The 8,748-nt window shown below is 43.1% G+C and overlaps 1 long non-coding RNA gene across 2 annotated transcripts; it reads right to left on the bottom strand.

Moving 5' to 3' along the window:
- Positions 1-404: 404 nt before the first annotated feature.
- Positions 405-6,291, bottom strand: LOC128817422 (uncharacterized). Of its 2 annotated transcripts, none has more exons than XR_008440191.1 (3): positions 6,001-6,291; positions 1,913-2,012; positions 405-1,131 (listed from the first exon to the last, which is right to left on the bottom strand). It is a non-coding gene; the product is annotated as an uncharacterized LOC128817422 (long non-coding RNA). The 2 variants fall into 2 exon arrangements; XR_008440190.1 differs by lacking the exons at positions 405-1,131; positions 1,913-2,012 and adding exons at positions 4,103-5,618; positions 5,721-5,856.
- Between the last annotated feature and the right edge of the window lie 2,457 nt (positions 6,292-8,748).

Below are 8,748 nucleotides of genomic sequence, written 5' to 3' on the forward strand. Positions count from 1 at the left end.
GAAGGGTTTGTGGATGGGAATCCACCCAAAATCACACCACAAATGTGTGGGAGAGCCAGAAGGAAAGGCTGGATCCGTGGATCCCACCGGTTTATGTATGTGTGGGAACCACGGAGGCCATCCAGAGTCACTCCCAAATCCCACAAAACAGCTCCCACCGCTGCTCCAGCGCTATTCCCAACCATTCTGTCGCTGTTATTTGCTTTTCCAATTGGGCTCATTCCTGAGGGAAAGATGATCTCATGGGGAGGGCATGGATCTAAGACTAAGGAGAGAAAAGGCTTTAGAAAAGATCCTTTGTTTCAGGGGCAATTTTTGGGAGAGTTTGTTGGAAGATTTTCATTTTCTACCCTGAAAACATTGAATTTTTCTCAATTTTATTTAATTTTGACAACTACAAGTTAAAAAAAAAATAGTGTTTATGGGATGAAATATTTCGGCTGTGTTTTCCAATCAATTTCTCTCCAATGAAAAAGCTTGAATGCTGGAATTTTCTGCTCAAATATTCCAAATAAATCCATTTTCTCTTTCCCACTTTCCCTCCAAAGTGAGAGGAGCTCAGGAAAACCACTTTTTATTCCTTGGGTTCTCACCAGATCCATTCTCATCACAGACAAAGAAATAAAGGAAATGACACTGGAATTTTTGGGATAATAAAGGGCCCTCTCCTCATTCCCACAATTTTTATGCAGATCAGTTCTGAATAAACAGAAATATTCCCATTTTTCTTTTCTCCATGGTTCAATCTGGGATTGGGAAGAGTGATGTCATTTAACAGCTGCCTCCACAGAAGCCAAGCTAGTAAATATCCTGTCTGTCATTCCTCAGGAACTCTGGAAAACCTTTTGGAACAGGAAGGAGCAAAATCATTGGGACAACCATGTCTGGATTCTATTTTGACATTAAATCTCTCGTCTTGGGGTCTCAAACTCCTTAATGAAGCCAAATTCTGCCAAAATGGGTGAGAAAATGATGATTTTTGATGGAAAAATGGAGTGGGATTCATCCTGCTGAGGGTTCCATCTCAGATATCCATGGAAAATCAGAGCCAAGGGACACGGGAACTTCAGGAGCTGATTTGCCTCAAATGTTTGTGGATCATCAAAATTCCAGGGTTTTCTTTTTGACTCCCTGGAGAGTGGAAGGAGCCAAAAGTACCAGCTTAAAACTTCCAATAAATCCAGTGCAAGGTGTCAGGGAAATCAGGGATAAGCTGGATTCATTCCCTCCCCACAGTAAATCGTCTTTTTCCCGGAGGATTTTTTTACTTTTCCTTTGTGTCGTTCCTGTTTTAGGGAGGATTTTAGGGGGGTTATCAATGAATCATGGAATGCTGGAATCCTGGAATGGGTTGGGTTGGAGGGGATTTAGGGCTCCTTTAGTTCCTGGAATCCCTGGAAGTGTCCAAGTCCAGGTTGGAGCAACTTGGGATAGTGAAACTCCTGCTGATGGACTGGGATAAGTTGATCCTTAAGGTCCCTTCTAACCCAAACCATTCTGGAATTCTGGGATTCTAGGATAAATTGTTGCTCTTTCCCCGTGCTTAATGGAGAATGACACCTCCAGGAGATGAGTATTCCCAAATCCACCTCCGCAGATCACGGAACCATGGGATGAACCAGCTGTCACAATCTGACCTTACAGCATTCCTAGGATATGATTTTCTTGAGGAAAATCCCTTTGCTCCGTGGATCTCTGGGATGGAGAAGTTACAGCTGTGTCCATCCACTGGGATCGTCCTGGAAGCTCAGTGGGAATATTCACCCCTGCTCCAGGATAGGGGAACCCTTTCTAGTGAACCCTTCTGGGATTTCTGATCAGAATTTTGGGGTTCTGCTTCTCATCCGCTGCACATCCCAAATCCGACCCCACATCGTTGGCTTCCTTTTAAAAACATTCCCGAAATTCGGACCTTAATGACACGGCGGTAAATTACCCACTGAGAGCTCTGCTCCTGAAAAACAGAGCAATTCCATCTCCCGGCACCACCACCTCCACTCTTGGAGCGAATCCTGTGGAATATAAACAGTGGGAAGCCAAGGGATTAGGGGGAGGTAAAAGAGTGGGATTTTTGTTGTGTAACACTGAGGTGTGACGAGGGCCAATCAGGAGCTGATCCAGCTCCACTTCCAGCCCCTTCCTTAACCTCATTCCCTTCAAATGTTTCCCCTGCACACAATCCAGCAAGGGAAGAATTCCCCTCTTTGAGGTTTTTCCATGAAAAAAAAAAGGGAAATCAAAGAAGCTGAGAACCTGGAGGGTGAGTTTTAATTAATACTGGTTTTAATATTTAATTAATACTGGTTTTAGTTGAATGTGTCCCCACCTACGTTCCTAAAGTCTTTCCCAGCCCAAGCCACGCTGGAATTCTAATTCACACTAATTTATTTCTAAGATTAGTTTAAAATGAATTAAAAAATGGGCTTTCAATTAAATTAAGCCTAATAAAAGATTAGGCTTAATTTAAATTGAAGTAAAATTTTAATTTAGTTGAAAATGAATTAAAAATTAGGGTTTTGAGCACAGGAAATGCTTCAGCTCACTTCCAGCTGGGCTCCAGAGCTTCACTTCCAATGGCATGGAAAACCAACTGGAATATCAGATGTAACTCCTGGATCTTTCTCTTCATAAATCCTGGGGGTCATTCTGCTACTAAAGTTCACTGAGTCATTGAAAATATTAATTATCAGTTTCACATTCCAAATTTCATCCATTAAAATGTCCATATTTGGAAGAATCTTTATTTTTAACCTCCTTTCCTATTTTTAAAGCAAACTGCAGATCTTGATTTGTCCCATCAGTGATGATTTATACCAAAAAAAATGAAGCATTTTGAAGCATTTTTGGGTGTTTTTTTTCCTTTTTTTTTTCTTTTGGGTGGGAGTGTTTTTTGGTCCTTTTTTGTGGGTTTTTTTGTGGATCTGGTTTGGAATATAATTAGAAAAGAGGAAAAGGGATTAGAGAAGGAGAACAAAAAGCCAAAAAAACAGGAAGGGATATTTCCAATCGATTTTGCCTTGGTGAGATATCGAGTGATTAAACATTAAATAATTGAACAGAAGGAATGGGGATTTATCCCAATGTCTCCCAAGTTTCCTTTCCAGCTGATAAGCACTAGAGCTGCAGGAATATGGATGTGCTGGCTGGAATTTTTCCTGGGAGATCTCTAATCCAACCTTCCACTCAGAGCAGGGAGAGGTAAAGGAAGGTTGGGATTTTGGATCAATCAGGAACGAGGATCTGGATCAATCAAGATCAATCGATTTGAATCTAGATCAATCAAGATCCAGAACAGAAGCCAAGCTGGACAGGGCTCGGAGCAGCCTGGGGTAGTGGAAGGTGTCCCTGCCCATGGAACGAGATCATCCACCCCAAACCATTCCATGATCCTATAAAAACATTCCCAATTCTGTATTTCCCTTATTATTAGTTTAAAAATAGCTCTTTTTAATGATCATTTTCCCTCTTACAGGAAGCAGGTGCATTCCTAACTCAAAACCCCAGAATCCCAACCCCCAGTTTCCCGTTGGGAGCCAGTTGTGATGGAACATTTTCCCAAAAATGCGGGGCAGAATAGAATTTGTTAAGAAATAAATAATGAAGACAAGAGCAAAACTGACGGGCAGCAGCCAAAGAGAGGCAACATCCGCCCATCCCTGATTCCCTGCTCCCAAATTCCTGTGCCAGCCTTTCCCAGGCTTTTTCTCTTTCCCTTTCATGCCGCTGGGAAGGGCAGGGCGGGATCAGGGATCCCTCTGTCTCTGTTTGATGCCTCGCTGAAGGCTGATAACATTCCCTGCTGACAGCAGAGGGATGATTAGCACGGATATAAAGGAGGGAAGTGTCCGGGAAGGAATTTTTTCCATGCCTTGGCCGCCGATGGCCTCAAAGCCTCCATTGTTGCTGGTGGCCAGGTGAACAATTTGTGCCTCTGAAGGAGGGAGATACGGATCTCCCGCATCCCTCTGGAGTGCCATCCCAGCCTCCGGGACTCCTCCGACCTGCTGGAATGGCTTCAGAGGGCGTCGGATGTCAGAAGGGATGTGGAGGCTCCTGGAATTTCCTCAGCTCCGGCTCCACGCCGCGTTCAGCTGTGCAGGTGTTGGATAAAGACACCGAGGTCTAACTTGCAGGGATATTCCCAAAAATCCCTCCAGGTAGAAGTTTCTTTGGGAAATTCCTCATTGTGAGGATTTTTTCTTTATTCGTCTACACCAGGACCAGGTGAGAGTTTTAGGGATGTAATTCCCTGGATAATTCTCCAGGTTTGTCCTGACTTGAGCAGAATGAATCCAAGGCCAAATTGGACAACCAGAATAATCCTTGTGCTGCTCCAGAAAAATTCCCACCTTGGACAGGTTCCACCTTCCATCAGGATGAAAACCTCCTTGGGGGTCTTACAGTTTTGGAATGATTTAAGAAAAGACTTCCCCCAAATTTATGGAGCTGTTCCAGGGGAGGTTTAGGTTGGATTTAGGAAAAGATTCCTCATCCAGAGGGTGCTGGGCACTGCCCAGGCTCCAGGAATGTTTGGACACCAGTCCCGGGGATGCACAGGGTGGGATTGTTGGGGTGTCTGTGCCGGACTGGGAGCTGCACTGGATTATCCTTGTGGGTCACTCAGGATATTCCATAATTCCATGGTTATTTCTAATGCAGAACATGAGAGTCAAGCCAAATTCCCAACTCTTGCTTCCAGCTGCGTTCCTGTCCTGGGGATAGGAATGAGTTGATCTTTAAGATCCCTTCCAACCCAAACCACTCCGTATTTCTTCCCTGAATCCCACAGGAATTTGGGGATGCTGCTCCCTGTGTGTTTGGAGGCTTTGGGAACAGAGCTCAGCAGAGCTTCTTCTGGGCTCAGTTTATTTTCACCCATTGAGACTCGATCCTTAATATTTTTAGAAGAAATTAATGGAATTTTTGGCCACCAGGAGCAGCACCTTTATGGGATTTTGGGGGAGTTGCCATCTCCCTTCCAAGGCAAGCAACCTTAAAAAAAAGGGGGAAAAAAATAAAAAAAGAGGGAGAAAAAGAAAAAGGACCCATTAAAGTGAGTTTTAAACCCAGAAAAAACAGATTGAATGTCGGACTTCATCCCACTTCAGAAAGCGGAGGAGGATGTGGTTTGTCTTTGTTTTATCCAGCCGTAGCTTTGTCCCAGCTTGGAAAAGCGGGATATTAACTCCAGTGGGACATCACCGAGGGATCAGCAAACCCTTCTGCTGCTGCCTGAAGGCTCCCTCAGTTGTGTGAGTTGTTTTTTTTCCTCGGTGAGAATTTATGGCCGGTGATTCACGGAGCGAAGCCGTGTTTATTTTCCTTTTCCAATGATATTCCGCACTGCCCGTGTTCCAGGAAATATGACATAGCTGTTATTGCTAGGAATGAGCTGCTGCCGGTGGTTTGCATCCACAACGGCCTTCGGAAGGAAGGAATTCCTGGCACTGCTCCTCACGCTGGAGACTTTCGTCCTTTCCGATATTCCTTGTTTGTTTTTTTTCCAGATTTGCAAATCCAACCAGGAGATAATGAGGAATTTCCACCTGGGAAGGGGGATTTGGGGTGCGTGTGTCATCTCCTCTGGAATAGCTTAGCACATTCCCGGTGTTTGCATTCTGCAGGATCCAGAAGGATTTGCATCCATTTATGGCCACGTTCTCCATCCTCAGTGGGGGAAAAATGGGAACGCCTCATCCAGAGCCACAGGAAAATCCTACCTGTGCAAGGGGGTCCAGCTCCAAGGTCGTGGAATCATGGAATGAGTTGGGATGGAAGGGAATGTAATCATCCCATTCCATGGGCAGGAACAGCTTCCACTATCCCAGGTTGTTCCAAGCTGGCCTTGGACAATTCCTGGGATGGGGCAGCCACAGCTTCTCTGGGAATTTCATCCCAGCACCTCATCACCCTCAGAGACGGGAATTCCTTCCCAAAATCCCATCCAAACCTCCTCCCTGTCAGTTTGAATCCATTCCCCTTTGTCCTGTCCCTCCATACCTTGGAAATATTCCCTCTCCATCTTTCCTGTCGCCTCCTTCAGGTCTTGGAAAAACACAGTGAGGTCACCCCAAAGCTGGAAGAAATCCACAGCAGATCCAAGTTTTTCAACATTGGTGCCCAGAATCCAATGGTTTGAGGGAAAACTCTGCCTGAAGAGGGGAATTATAATCCTTGCACTTGGAATGAGCAATTTTCCAACAGATAAAGAGGGGAATTCCAGTTGTGGGTTGGTAGAACAGCACTGGAAGGACGTTGGATGGGCTTGGAGCAACCTGATCTCCATGGAGATGTCCCTGCCCATGGCCAGCTGGGTGATCCTTAAGGTCCGCTCTGATCCAAACCTTTCTAGGATTCCATGGAGATCGGGTAGTGACGTCATAGTTCCACCAAAACTCTCAAGGAGAAAATCATGGAAGCTGTTGGAATATCGGACATGAACCATGGCCAAAGACAGGCAGTGGGCAGCAGGATCATTCCACATTCCAACAGGCACAAAGGATGTTTTCCTGAGGTTTTTCCCCCCTCCCAGCTCTCATCCAAACCCTGGCATTTTCTGGAGACCAGGAATTTGCTGAGCACCCTCTGGTTTTGCTGGTTTTGGCCGGCATCGAGCCGCCCCCATTGGCTCTATCTGCATCTCAAGGAAATTATAAGTGGTTAACGAAGAAAATCTGAATTGTGCCAAATGTGGGACGTTTTGGCAGCCTTTGAATCCCAAAAAATCTAATTCCCACCCCTTTTTTCCCCCTTGTTTTTAGGGAACAAACCCTCGTAACAAAGATTTCTTGGAAACACCACCAAAATTGATGCTTTTAATTAAAAAAAAAAAAAAAAAAAAAGAAAATAGAAGAAAAAAGCAAATTAAAAGAGTTAATGCAATTGAGGGCTTTTTGTTTTTGGGTTCAATTTTCCTACTGGAAAGTTGGAAAAGGTTATGGAAATAAACATTTCTTTTTGCTGTGCCTAAACATTTTTGTTCCAAGGAATAAATGTATTTCCTGGATGAGGAAAACAAAAATACAAGGGCAAAGCAGCTTTGCTTTCAAAGGTGGAATTAGAAACCAGATCAAGCAGATCCACCTAGATCCCTGGAATATTTGGAGGAGGGTCCCAGACCTTGGAGTGGGAGCTCAGCCTTTAAATGGGAAATATTTTGTGTCCCACCAGGCAGAGATTTATTCCCATTGATTTTAAATCCTCTCGGACATGGAGACTCCATCACTGCCCTGGGCTGGAAAACCCTTTCCATGAAGGAATTGTTCCCAAAATCCAACCTTAATCTCCTGTGGAACAACTTGAGGCTCTCATCCTGTCCCTTTTTCCTTGGGAGAAGATCCCACCTCCCACCTGGATCCATGCTCCTGTCAGGGAATTTTGAACACTGATCCAACTGAAAGTCCTGTCTTGACCAGGATTGCTGGAGCTGAAATTCCCGCCAGCTCCAGTGGGGAAAAACTGGGATTTAAGGAAAAATCCCCCTCTCATGGATGAGAAAATGAACCCACAAAGTGAGTCCTGCATCTCTCTGCTCTCCTCTTCAGGAATATTTTTCTGCTTCCCAGACTTTTCTTATTCCCTTCAAATATTTCCCGTTGTAAATTCCTTCTCCACTTCCAACCTGACCCATCCTGGGTCTCTCTGTCTCTCAATTTCTGCCCCAAAACAAGCAAAAATGGGGATTAAACCCAAATTTTCTGCATTTTATGGAATATTTTAAACCTGGATTATCCAACTGACAAGGACACAACTCCTGCTAATGCTGCTCTGGGAGAAATTTAGAATTAATTACAATTAAAAGATGAGATTGTTCTGAATTTGTGCGTCCTGCAGCTGAAATCCAAGGATTTGTCGGACTTTGGCACCGCTGGAGTTGGGTGGGATTTGGAGACCCCACTGTTCTGGTTATAAAAATTGAATGCACAAAGCACGAAATAAACACGGGATAAACAGGGAATAAGCCCAGGATTCTTGGGGTTGGATAGCACAGGATGAGCTGGATTTTTCCAGAAAAAAAATCCTCATTTTTCCACACAAAATCCCAGCGTTCCAAATCCACCCAGGACGGGGAGAGTCCTTGGAGCTGTGCCAAGGGGATATTTGGGAAAGCGGGATCGACCTGTCCCAAAAATGCGCCAGGAAAACCGGCGGGATTTGCATCCCACTGGTCGATTTAATGGTGGAATTGATGGAATTTTCACCATTTTACCTTATTTTTTTTTAAAAAAATTAATTTTTATTCTTACCATTTAAAAATGTTTATTTTTACCATCGTTGCCCCTTTTTACCATTGTCACCATTTTTATCGTTTTTTATTTTTAGTTTTACCCTTCAACCATTTTTTAGCGTTGGTTTCGCCGTTTTTCCATTTTGAATTTTTCATTTTGACCATTTTTTAATTTGTAGTTTTAGTTTTACCGTTTAACACTTTTTAGATTTTATTTTTACCATATTTACAATTCTTGTAATTTTTATGATTTTACCTTTTTTTACTTTTATTTTTACCCTTCAACAAATTTTTTTTGGTGTTTTTACCATTCTGTAAAATTTTTACCAGGTTGCCATTTTAATTTTTTACTGTTTTCCCTTTTTTATTTTTGCCATTTTTTACTTTTACAATTTTACAATTTTTAAATTTTAGTTTTACATTTTTTTTGTTTTATTTTTACCACCTATCAAGTTTTTATTTATGTTTCTACCATTTTTTATTTTAGTGCTATAATTGAACAATTTTTTAGTTTTAGTTTT

This window comes from Vidua macroura, chromosome 1 (assembly GCF_024509145.1).
Source record: "Vidua macroura isolate BioBank_ID:100142 chromosome 1, ASM2450914v1, whole genome shotgun sequence".
In the NCBI taxonomy this organism is placed as follows: Eukaryota; Metazoa; Chordata; class Aves; order Passeriformes; family Viduidae; genus Vidua; species Vidua macroura.